The 13,413-nt window shown below is 40.9% G+C and overlaps 1 pseudogene; it reads right to left on the bottom strand.

The window, feature by feature from the left end:
- Positions 1-288: 288 nt before the first annotated feature.
- Positions 289-11,534, bottom strand: LOC101710762 (heterogeneous nuclear ribonucleoprotein A1-like; annotated as a pseudogene).
- Between the last annotated feature and the right edge of the window lie 1,879 nt (positions 11,535-13,413).

Raw genomic sequence — 13,413 nt, forward strand, 5'->3', positions numbered from 1 at the left:
AAAAAAAAGCCTAGGGGCTGGGGATTTAGCTCAGTGGTTCTGCCACCTGCCCTGCAAGCACAAGGTCCCAAATTCAATCCCTGGTACCAAAAAGAAAAAATGTGGACAAAATGTTTATCATAATTACTCCTCAAAAAAAAGTCTACATTAAAACCCTTTGTTAACTAAAACAGCCTGTTATACAATTAGTCACAAATATAGTCCTCGAGTTTTTTGGCCCGTACACAGGAGTATTGTCTAAAGCATGTCTTCTTTGTAGCAGTGAGGCCCTGCCACCACTGTGCTTGGCTGAGTTCACAAATCTGTTGTAACCTGTAGTTTCCCTGTTACTTCTCTGGCTCTCCTCTCCCACTAAGCTTTATTTCCTTTCAGTATTAAAACCTTCTGCCACTGCCATAGCTACTGCTGCTGCTGGAACTGCCATAGCCACCTTGATTTTGTGGTTTGGCAAAGTATTGGCCTCCACCACCATAGGGCCCAGAGCTTCTGCCTCCAAAGTTTTCTCCCTTCATGGGCCCAAAATTTGAAGACTAATTGTCGTAATTGCCAAAATCATCATAGCCTTCACCACCACCAGAACTGTTTCCATCATTACCAAATCCATTGTAGCCATCCCCACTGGCACCATATCCACCTCTGCCACGGCTGCCACAAAAGCCACCTCAACCACTGAAGTTTCCTCTGCACCCAAAATTGTCATTGCCACCAAAACCACCTCCATGACCACCACCAAAATTTCCAGAACCACTTTGACCTCTTTGGCTACATGAAGCACTAGCCACCTCCTGCTTCGACAGGGCTTTCCTCACTTCATAGTTGTGGCCATTCATGGCATGGTATTTCTGAATGACAATCTTATCCACAAAATCATGGTTATCAAAGGTTACAAAAGCAAAGCTCCTCTTCTTTCCACTGCCTCAGCCATTCATGATTTCAATCACTTCAATTTTTCCATACTGTTTAAAAATAATCTTGTAGGTGATATTCTTCAGTATCTTCTTTAATGCCACCAACAAAGATCTTCTTCACAGTTAAGTGGGGATCTGGTCTTTGAGAATCTTCTCTTGAGACAGCTCTCTTTGATTCCACAACTCTTCCATCCACCTTGTGTGGTCTTGCATTCATGGCTGCATCTACCTCTTCCACAGTGGCTTAAGTGACAAACTAAAGCCCCTGGAACCCTTGGAGTTTGGATCTCTCATTACCACACACACAGTCCAGGAGCATTCCCCATTGCTCAAAATGGCTTCTCAGACTCTCATGTATTGTTTCAAAGCTCAGCCTTCTGATGAAGAGCTCCCGCAGCTGTTTGGGCTCCTTAGGAGACTTTGATTTAGACACAACAGCAGTCAGAAGAGAGACTAATGATGCTTCCTAGGTGGTGTCGATGAACAAAGAGCAAGGCTGTTGAATTTTGATTTAAAAAAGCCAGCTCTTTGGTCTACTAAAAATATAATCATGAGTTTTTTCTCCTATATTCCATTAATATAGTGAGTTATGGTAACAGATTTCATAATATTAAACCATCCTTGCTTTCCTATGTTTTTTTTGCATTTTAATAAACTCCTAAACTCTATACACTAACATTTTGTTTTAGAATCATACTTAAGCATATATACTATGAAGAAATAATCAAAATTATACCTCTCCACATTGGCATTTCCATTGTCTTTGGCACTATAGGAAGGGAAATGCTATTAATATACTTCCAGGATGTAGTTCCTGGAAGCAAGTGTGCAGCTCACACTTACATAAAAGGTATCCTGTGACACATGTTAATCTAACAACTTTGTGTATGTTAATGCTTCTAGTCTTCAGAAAACACCCAGGAGGAGACAAGTATTATTATTATCTTCATTATCAGCCTCATTTTTCAGATGAGGAAACTGAGCTTAAATAAAGGGTTCAAGGTCACAAAGGCAGTAAGCCACAAACTCCAGGTAATCTGGCCTGGAAGTTTATGTTCTTATCCCCAAGTCGCTCATATACTCAATCTGCAACATATATCCACTGATTGCCTCCTATTTTGAAGGCATTTCATGGTATTTTTCCTTTAAGAAGCACATGAATACTTTGAAGAACATCTGGGTCTAAGCAATGAGTCTGAAAAGTTTATATTCACTTTCCAGGTACTATTTCCATACAGCTTTCTCCCCACCCTTCCAATATTTCTGTGCAACCTGCCATGATCCAGTATGTAACACTGAGGGACTGTTAAGTTGAGCCTGTGACACCAGCTTAATCTGACACATCCAGGCAGATTCTATGTGAATGCTCCCGGGAAGCCACATCCTTTCTAGCAAAAGAGAACTAAATATTCATATTGGTTTGATAGCAGAGCTGTAAATGACACTACCAGACACAAAATGTCCAGTCTGGGAAACAGAATCTAGTTGGACTAAGATGCACAGCAAGACACAGTGTGCTTGGTGAATTAAAGACACAAGAAAATAGCCACATGCCAACTACAGGCAGAGGCGAAACGGGAGCAGTGGTGAGGAAGCAGATTTCACACCATATGTCTTTTCCCCTGCCCCAGAGCCCCTGTGGCATTTTTCAAATGTTGCTCCTTGGTTCCTTCTACTACCTGACTTTCATTAACCTCCCTTTGTGTGGTTTGCAGTGTTAGCTGAGAGAGCAATGAATAGAAGCTACCCCTGTCAATATTTTTGGAAGGAGCATTATGAATGGGCCTGATGAGCCAGGTTAAGGGGCCTGGGGAGGGAGGAAGGAATGTTTCCCCTTTAATCCAGCATTTAATCGCTGGCTCTGAGGACAATGGCCACTCCTCCTGCCTGCCAACCCTGATTCCACTTGGCAAGCCCTGTTCTCTTTGTCAGACTCCCAAGGAGGCCCCAGATCCTGGGGCTGCACACAAGGTTGGCTTCCCAAGTGTCACCAAGATGAAATAGCCAGATTCGGGGCTGGAGACTATGGGCCCAGCCAGCCTCTGCCATCAGCACTGGCCCATCCTTTGTAGACAATGATTCCTAAGTTCAGGAAAAGCCATCTTTCATGTCTACAGAATTTTCAGTTTAGTGCTCTCAAAGTGAGTGCAATCCAGTAGAACTATTTTCTGTATGCATTATTTTTCCTAAGAACGTTATGATCCATTCAAGAGCTAAAAGGGCCCAGATAGTTGACAGCAATATGAAAATATAAACACAGCATGGTACTAAAAGAAAAGAAATCTCCTCAATGGCTTTCATTTTTTCCTTTTCCTTCCAGTCTTTCCTAGAGCTATCTTTCTATAATAATCTCATCCAATTTGTGATTTTTTTATACATTGGGTTTTTTTGGCCAAGTACTTTAAAATATTGCTCTGTTGCTTTTGTAATGATTGTTTTTGTGGCTAGAAATCATATCATCAAGTTCATATAGTTAACTTTTACCCTGCCACTGGACAAAGGTGGAAAGGGAAGTCATACTATAACTGGCACAGCCCAGCCTTTGGGATCAAAAAGCCACACCTCTAAACAGTGTGGCCTGTGTCCGTTAACCACTCTGAACAGAAGGCTCTTCATCTACAAAGAGAAGGTGACACCAGCACCTACCTCCCAGGGTTACCATAAAATCAAAGAAGCTGATGTGTGTGACAGCTGTTTCTGAATTGCAAAGTCTGCACAAGTGGTACTTATTATTAGCCTGTTTCCAAATTTTCAACACTAAAAATAAAGTCTATAGTGAATATTTTCAAATACATAGCATTCAACTTCTTTTGGAGTCTTTGTCTAGGATAGATTCCAAGAAGTAAGATTACTGGATCAAAAAATATAAATACTTTTATGGTTCTTAGATCCAAATTGCTACCTGGTTTTCAAATGGATTGCACCAATTTACATTGCAACTGGCCACATATGAATGTAGCATTTTGCCAAAGCCTCACTGGCACAGCAAAATTTTATTTTAAAAGATGTTGGCTAATCATATAAAGTTGCTGCCATTTGCATCATTTGCTCACTGATAAAGTCTGTGTAGTTTTCATGTTTCTTTATGAAAAACAAGTGAGCTTTTATGGTATTAAGACCATTTTTTTAAAATGCAGATTTTTTAAAGTAGAGAGAAAAGACTGTACCATGTAGAGAAGCCAAGTTGAGCTCTAAAACAACACTTATGTATGAAAACATTTGCAGGATTCTGTCGCCAGTGAATTCTCAAAATCCAAGACTCCAACTTCTAACTTTTGCTCTGAAATATATCCACCCACAGTGGTTTATCCTGATGGGGACCCAGTTTTGAATCCTTGGCCCTTCCCTGTCATGTGGATGTTAGATTGTGGAGAAGACAAGTGACAAATTTGGGGACTGACTTTTTCCTGTGAGAAACTAGGCTTGGCAGGCCCAAAGTCAGGCAAAATATTAATCAACAAGTGCTTATTAATTAAGCCCTTGTTTTCACATGGTTCCTAACTTCAGAGGAAACAATAAGCTTAAAGAATGAACAGGAAACCATCCTTGGTCAGCAAACATACTTGAAAACCAATAGTGTTGCCTCTAAGTACTCCAGTAGATCAGAAAATGTGGGAGTGGGGTGTCCATGCAGCCCAGAGTACTCAAAAGAATCTTTGTGCACAAGAGAATCTTTAGAGAAGAGTTAAAACTTGGCCTGCCTTGGTCAACAGCAGCAGAACACAGATAACGGCAGTCTGTCCACCTAAAGCATCAGGGCCAGTCACAGTGGGATGGCAAGAGATAGCTGCTTACAGAGGCATAACTTGGGAATAAATGGCAAATCAAAGAAATAGCTATAAGAAGGCTCTGAAGGTAGTAGTATAATTACAATATTATTAAATGTACATAATATACATACATTAGTATAATGGCATTATTAGAATATTTGAGTTGAATTAGTCATCTTTCCCATGGCTGGCACAAAATACCTGACTCCCACAACTTAAAGGAGGAGAGATTAATTTGTCACATGGTTTAGGGGGATTCAGTCCATGGGTGACTGGCTCCCAAGCAGAAACTTCATGGTGGAAGGTGCTGGCAGAGGAAAGCTGCTTACCTTATGGCAGCCAGAGAGAAGGGAACAAAGGGAGGAGCCAAAGAGAGATACATCCCCGAAAGGCACATCCCCGTGGTATACTCTTCCAAGCAGGCCCCCGCCTGCTAATGCAATATCTATGAACTCATCAATGAATCAGTCCACTGATGTGTTCAGTGTGCTGTGCTCCAATCATCTCCCGAAAGGAGGTGAACCCACCTCTAAACACATGAGGGTTTGGGGGGTGTTCTAGATATAAACAATAACACAGAAATGAATGTTAGTACTTTAGTATAATATTTGGGTATGATAATAATAATATATGAAGATTAGTGCTATAATACAATATTTGAGAATACTAATAAACATTTGAGTACTAGCATGTAAGTATAATATTTGAAGACAGCATCAGAATTATGTTTGGGTCACATTTCACCTGTATGACTTCACTTTAACCTACCTGAGCCTTGGTGTCTTCATTTGTGGGAGTACAATATTTCCTTTCTTACCAAGCTAATATAAAAAAGTGTTAAAAGATACATCTGCACAATTTATTTAATGCCTTACCATTTACACTTTCACTGTCTTCAGGAGCCTAATGAACCCATTTTACATGTGGAAACAGAAAGGTTGAGAGAAATCAACCTTTGTCCAAGGTCATGCAAATCAGGTTAGATCCACTTCAGCCCTAGAAATCTACAAAAAGGGGATTTTTATTTTGTTCTAGTAAGGATTCTCAAGCATCCTTCCAGCTGTTTCACTCAAGTTATCTCATGCAACCCTCTAGCCCTCAGATGTGGAGCCAGTAGTGCCTAGCCCTGGTCTGTGGAGTGACACTGAGGTGGAGGGAGATGTAACCACCAGAAGCCAGCAGGACAAGGTCAGCCTATCTGCACCCCAAACCTGTGCTCATTCCTGGACACATCCTGCCTCCCCAGGAGATAATGGAAGGCATTTAGGATGGGGAAGGTCTACTGGTAAGACCTGCAGAAGACACAGGCCACTGGGGCTCCCTAAAGACCAGTGGCACTGAGCAGAGAAGGAGCTGGGTTGGGGCTGGGGGCTGAGTATCCCAGAGGACAGTAGCTTTCTGCTGGAGTTCAACTCCAGCAACAGTTTGGTTCTAAATTATGTGCTCTCTGCTACATTGTTGTCTTAGTCACTTTTCTTGTCACTGGGACAAATAACTGTAACCAACACCAGTAAATTAAAGGGAAGAGAAGTTTATTTTGGCTCACGTTTCACTCCATAGTTCTCTGGCTCCAAGGGAGGACCGAGCAAGGTTAAGGAGAGCAAGGTGGAGGACAGCTACTCACAGCATGGCTGACAGGAAGCAGAGAGGGTGACAGGAGCTATGACCTTCCAGGTCTTGGCCACGGTGACCCGCCCCTTCCGGCAGGTTGGAACCTCCTAACAGCAAGTCAGCCAGTCCACGCCTATTAGCCAATCACCTTCCAAAGATCCCAGCAATGATCACAAGTGGCTTTAGGGAGACATCTAGACATAGAGCATAACAACTGTGCATCAATGAAAGTAAACCCAAATCCTGCTATCGCCCCTTTGGTTGGAGCAGGCAATAAAGAAATGTGACCTAGACGTTCTTTGCCATTTGAGCTCAGGCTAAGAAAAGGTTGTTTGCTCAAAGGATGAGTCTGGTCTTTTTCCTAAACTTGAACACACACACACACACACACACACACACACACACACACACACACACACCATGCACTATTTGTCAGCCTGTTGATAAAATATTTAATGCAAATTTCTGTTTCTTTACTTTTTGCCTTTGATTATGGTATACTTTGTAAAATTCTGAAACAATAAAGTAACAATTAACCAAAAGAAAAATTTCAAGTGTAAGTGAAAATGGTTGTGTCTTTTTATTTTATAAATTTTATTCTTCAAGTTTTATTCTTCAGGTTTAAATTTTGCTTTTAAAAGTACAGTATATTGGGCCAGGGATTTAGCTCAGTGGTTCCACTGCCTGCCTCACAAGTGCAAGGTCCTGAGTTCGATCCCTGGTACCAAAACAACAACAACAACAACAACAAAGTACAGTATATGGTTTATTCAAAAGGATCTTTGTATTCTTACATAATTACTTTTTTTTTTTGGTACCAGGGATTGAACTCAGGTCCTTGCACTTGTGCAGCAGGCAGCGAAACCACTGAGCTACATCCCCAGCCATAATTACATATTAATTTGCATTCCTCCCCTTCTCAAGAAGTGTAGCAACATTTTGTGATTATTAATCCTCTGTATTAAATATAGTATGGTTTGTTATTGATTTTTGTTTCATTTCTTGACATCCCGTACAGTATTTAAAAGATCCTATTTCACAGGACAGGGGTAACACATGCCTGTAATCCCAGCTACTCCAGGGGTAAGTCAGGAGAAACACAAGTTTGAGGCCAGCCTGAGCAACTTAGTGAGACCCTGTCTCAAAATAAAGAGGGATGGGGGTATAGCTCCGAGGTGGAGAACTTGCCTTGCATGAACAAGGCTCTGAGTCCAATCCCCCAAACAACAAAAATATAACTCATTTCTGAGTTATGATAACTGCAAATGATTCTAGACACCATTTAATATCTTAAAAACTCAGGACATGTTTATAAGATTTCAGTTTTTTGAATTTACCATTAAATTGGGAATGTAAAGTAGCCCAACTACAGCATAAATCAATACGAAGATTCCTCAAAAAACTAAAACTAGAAATTCCATTCAACCCAGCTATTTCCCTTCTAGGTATTTTCCCAAAAGAGTTTAAAACATCATATTACAGTGACACATGTATAACCATTTTATAGCAGCGCAACTCCTAGCTAAATTTTGGAAACAGACTGTATCTCATCAACGGATGAATGGATAAAGAAAATGTGGTATTCATACACAGTGGAGTACTACTGTGCCATAAAGAAGAATAAACTTGAGTCATTTGTAAGAAAATGGATGCACCTTGAGACCATAATGTTAAGGGAAATAAATCAAACATACAAGCTTAAATATTGCATGGTTTCTCTTATATGAGAAACCCAAAGTATAAATAAATTAAAAAGTAAAACAAAAAAATAATAGGAACCAGGGAATTAGATCTTTGTAATGGTAATGGAAATAAAAGATAGAGGGGGGAGGAACAGGATGAAAAGGGGCTGTAAAAAGAATTCAGATGAGTCATGTGCGTGAACCAGCTCCCCATGAGGAATGCAGTCATTATGTACTGCAAACATGGACTAATAAAAAAATTTTAATTACCATTAAATTGCTAGTCATCGTGTATTCAAAGAGATACTTTTAAAATGTGACATTCAGTTACCAATAGAAAGATAAACTACATAAAATTAGTTTAAACCATATTTACATTACTACTTTTTAATTTTATTTACCTTTTGATGGCTTTTTATTTTTTTGCCTTTTTGCCATGTCTGTTATTACCCAAATCTTACACCTACAGAAGGTGTGTTATTATTACCAGAGATGATTTGGAAACATACTAAGACCACACTTTGTCTTATGAATTATTTCATTAATAGAGCAAGTTACAGAACACATTTTAATCTTGATCTGTGATGATCAGCGTCTGGTCGCAAAGTTGAGGATAATTTTGTGATCAGAAGATGCCTTCAAACATATTTTCTGTTGTGTTTTTTTTTCCTTCAGTACTGAGGATTGCACTCAGGGCCTTCACACTGAGCTACCTCCCCAGATCTTTCTAAAATTTTTGATTTTGAGACAGTCTCACTAAGTTGCTAAGTTACCCTGTCTTGGCTCAAATTTAAGATCCTCCTGCCTTAGCCTTCCAGAGCTCTGGGGTTACAAGTGTACACTGCCATGTCTAGCTCCTGAATTTTTAATTGCAAGCAGGAAAGAAAGTGTGGAGACATCAGTGGACAGGCCTGTGTGCCCCACTGCTGCAAACAGTGACTCTTTCTTTGTATGTTTGGTTCAGCATTCTAACCAGAGACCTAAATATCCCAAAAATACAGTAAATCATTGAAACAACTGATTTCTTGCATTTCCAGCATCTCTCCCATTATTTCAAGAGCCATCAAATGACATAGAAAATCATAACAACATTTCACGAAGAAGTGTGGCTGTGGATGGTCCCCCCCTTGAAAATCTGCATTTGGTCCTAACTGGTTTGGATCTTGGTTCACAGTGGGAGTGTGCAGTTGACTACAAAGATTTTCAGGAAAAAGTGGAACTGAGTAATTGTGAATGCAGCCATGTTGATAGCACTGGAACATAAAACAAGTGGCAAAAATAAAGTGGAAGTGAGCCCCACAGCCTTCAGGGGAGAAGGAAGGCAGAGCTGGGAAGGGGCAGCTCACTCTGACAGATTGGCATGGAGCCTCTTCCATCCAGGGTTTGCCCACCTTTCCTAGCTCAGCGCCCACTCTGGGAGCTGGGCTAGAACTGCGAGAGAAATTGCAGCCGGAACAAACGAGGCCTTGGGGACAGGCGAGGAAGCTACCTGAATGCCAGTGTTGTTTTCTCTTTGCTGTTCCCAGTTGTTGAGGGCAGATCTGATAGCTACGTTTGTATTTGCCTCCCAGTTATTATAAGTAGTTGAGTTACCCTTCTGTTTACAATGAAAACCTTATCTCTTCCACCAGCGTTATGTGATTACAGCTACTGCTCACCACAAGAGCGTGCAAACAGAGATGGGGACGGGGAGGTCTACACGCTCCTGCCAAGCCTGCAGGGATCCCAGGACTCGGGACTCCTGGGCTCCAGGGCTGACCTGGCTTTGCCTTTGGTCTCAGCTTTGTCTTGAGGGAGGTGCCCAGGACCAGGGGCTGCATAAGTCTGCCTGGCCAGAGCCCACTGACAAGCCCCAGACCCCGGGCCCCATGTCTTGGCCAAATGGCCCTCTCCCTGCAACCAGCTAAACAGCCATCCCTTCCCCTGGATTTTGTAATGTTTAGAGCTACTGCACAAAGAGGAAATTGTGATTGTGAAAGGGAAGTGGACCAAGAGAGGGGAGGGAAAGAGATAAAGATTTTCCACGATGACTGTGATTGTTATGTTCTGCATATGTGCTAATTAAAAAAAAACATAGCATGTGTCTACAGGCAAGTAGTAGTGACACAGGTCTTGTCTCACATGGGTAAAATGAGGACCCTGGATGGAGATCTCTCCATCCTACCCAACTCTGTGCTTCTAACAATAGAGACGGCAGAGGGTAAATGCTAGGATCAAGATCGCTTTTAAGTGGAGACGGACGGCCTCCTAGAACCCTATGAGTCTGCCTCTTCCCGCTCTGCATTCCTTGTGCCCTCGGTCTCCAAGTCTTACTATTTCCTCCTACCACTTGTTTCTCAAATCCTAGTCCAGGTCTTTTCCTTCCACATCCAGCTATCCCCAACTTCCTGCTTCCTCCTCTCTTCCATGCATCAGTGTGGGAACCTACATACATTCCCTAAAATGTCACTTCCACCCACACATCCAGTGACCAAAGTAGTTAAGTACATCTATAAGGTAGAACATTTTTCAGCCAATAACATCAAGGTTGGTTTGGGTTTTTTTTTTTGAGATTCTGATAAATCATAAAGCAGCATACAAAACTCTGCAGTATGATCCTCTGGTCCTCATTTGGATTAACAGTAACATCAATGAAATCACCATGCTGGATCATTTCTGGGTAGTTAACTCTGGCTGGGTGGTGGGATTATACGTGGTTTTTATGTTCTTATTTATGGTTCTTTATGTGTGCCAAGCTTTTAATAATAATTCTATAATGGGGGAAAGTTGAAGTGAATGGTAATAGCAACACGGAAGTGAATAGTTATTACCGGGCGTTCTCATGTATGTGGCACGGTGCCGAACACCCTGCGTGTACTGTCACACGAGGGATAAGATGTGATGGGGGTCGTCGTTCTTTCTGCCATGCAGATAAAGGAATCAACCTCAGCATCACTTCCAGAAATGAAATCAGATGGTCTCAACCCACTGTTTACATATTTGAGGAATTTTTATTGATGAAAGGAAATGGCTCCTGATAATTAAAAATCATGACTTTTTTTGTCATGCACAGAGAAAAAAACTGGCACGAAAACACTAATAGTGGTTGCTTCTGGGGATAGGAGATGGGAAGGTTGTAATATTTTTCTTCATATTTATATTTGTGTATAACCATAGATTACCCGAATGACAAATTAGCAAGTGATGCTATGGGTTATCTCAGAAATATAACCATTAAAATATTTTATTTAGGGCTGGGGATTTAGCTCAGTGGTTCTACCGCCTGCCTCGCAAGTGGAAGGACCTGAGTTCTATCCCTGGTACCAAAAAAAATTTTTTTTAATTAGAAAATGTAATTTGAGCTCCTATGATTTTATAGATAGGAGGCTGCAGTGCCGTTTTGGATGTGTTAATATGATTATAAAACCGTCTACTTCACAGTGCTCCCTCAGCAACTGCTCCGGACCCCTCTGTACCCAGCAAGGCACTAGCACAATTTTTTGAACATGGAATCGTCTCCACATCTAAAAGAAATGTTCAGAAAAGTTGGTCTTGTAAGGTAAATTGCTTCCTACCTGGGTCATACTCGGATCTAAAGCAGTGCCGCTTATTATAATCCAGGTTCTTTTCAAGACAAATGGATGAAGAACGAAGCTCCATTCCCCAAGCCAAAGTTAGCCGCAAAGATACTTCTCAGAAGGCTCCTGCTTCCAGGGTCTCCCTGAAGGATTTCTGTCTGAAAGGATACCCTCCTTACTCTTTCCCTCAATCCCTCCTCTCTTCTCTAGTTCTAACTTATCACAAGGCTCAGGGGACAGCGGGCGTCGCACGTTCCTCCAGGCAGGTAGAAGCTTGTACCCCTTCTCATTTGGGTGGAAGCAGCTGCTGAGCCCCATCCCCTGCAGGGCAAGGGAGCCTGGAGAACGGGCTTGGTTTGCGGAGGAACACTGCCATCTAGTGGAAGGAAGAAGCGACGCTCCCATTTCTGTGCATAAACTAACATGGCCTAAGGACAGGTTGAAAGTTTGCAGAACCATTTCTCTTTGAAGCTAAATTACATTTAAGCTTTTCTAGAAAAAAAAAACTTTAATAATTTTCTTTAAACTTTAAAAACTGTACTTAAGTGATTGAGGAAAACGCATTTGGGGACTGCTTTCCAAAAACCTGAGCTAGAAGGAAAGAACATCAGGGGAGAATCAAGGCATCTTCAGTTCATGGTCAATTTGGTAGTTCCTTGGTACCGCTGTACTTTCCGCTTGCTTGTGCGCATATTTTGTAGAACTCTCGTCACCTAAGCCAGCCACATAGACTCAGGTTTTGTAGGTGAAGGCCAGAAGCTGCTTGTGTTAGCAAGCTTTCCTGGTGTGTATTCTAGTTTGGTAATGCCTCACTTTTCTAGTCTCTTCATATATTCTATCAAGCAATCATTATTGAAAAATAACATAAGATGATCCCCCAGTACTCAAAGTAAAGCCTTAAGATTTATGACAGCCAAATCAGGAATGGTGAGTACTACTGGGTGTGCCTGTAGGCCTTGGGGAAGCTCACCGCGGAAAATTTAGAATAAAAATTAAAGGGACAATTATGATTTAAAAAATCCATTATGGATTAAGATAACGAAACGAAATCTAAATATATCAATAATAATATTAATGGACAAGTGTTCATGTTTAAACAGATTGGATTAAAAACAGCTATATTTCAGTTATGAAAGAAAAATCCAAAACGTGGACAAGAGAATAGTAAAAATACAATGACAAATAAAAACATACCAGGCAAATAGGCCCCAAAATATCCATATTCATTTTAGACAATATAGCAATAATATTTCAATATAAAATTCAACTTACCAAGGAAACACCAATTCTAAACTTGAAGGCATCGTGAAATAGAATCAAGATACATAAGCAATAATGGGAAAACAGGAAACTCTATGATTAAATGGAAACATAAAGGTTAAGAGCAAACAGAACAAATTGAAACTTATTTATAAGATAAAAGCCCTATTACCATAAAGCTATGGTAAGCAACCTACTGTGGTATTGGCATAAGACGAAATAAACCAATGGACCAGAACAGTAAATTAAGAAACAGACCCTTGGGCAGGGGATTTAGCTCAGTGGTTCCGCCGCCTGCCTCGCAAGGAGAAGGTCCGGAGTTCGATCCCTGGTACCAAAAAAAGAAAAAAGAAAGAAAGAAAGAAACAGACCCTCATCTGACTTAGAAAAGTTCAGAGTGGGGCAATTAAATTTAAGGAAAGAAAACCTGATCCCCCAAACATGAAAACAATTCCAGGTAGGTTGTAGGTTAAATGGGTTAGGTTGAGGCATTTGAAGCCCTTCTTCTAGGATGAATGTTAGTAGATTCATAAGGTTCAGCCTAAGGAAACAATAAAACTTTTGGCATAAAAAAATCTTTGGAAGTAACCAAAGATTTATGTAACTAACACAAAATAGGATAATA

Source organism: Heterocephalus glaber, unplaced genomic scaffold (genome assembly GCF_053883595.1).
Source record: "Heterocephalus glaber isolate CG9 unplaced genomic scaffold, H.glaber_assembly_v1.0 deba00000122, whole genome shotgun sequence".
Lineage (NCBI taxonomy): Eukaryota > Metazoa > Chordata > Mammalia > Rodentia > Bathyergidae > Heterocephalus > Heterocephalus glaber.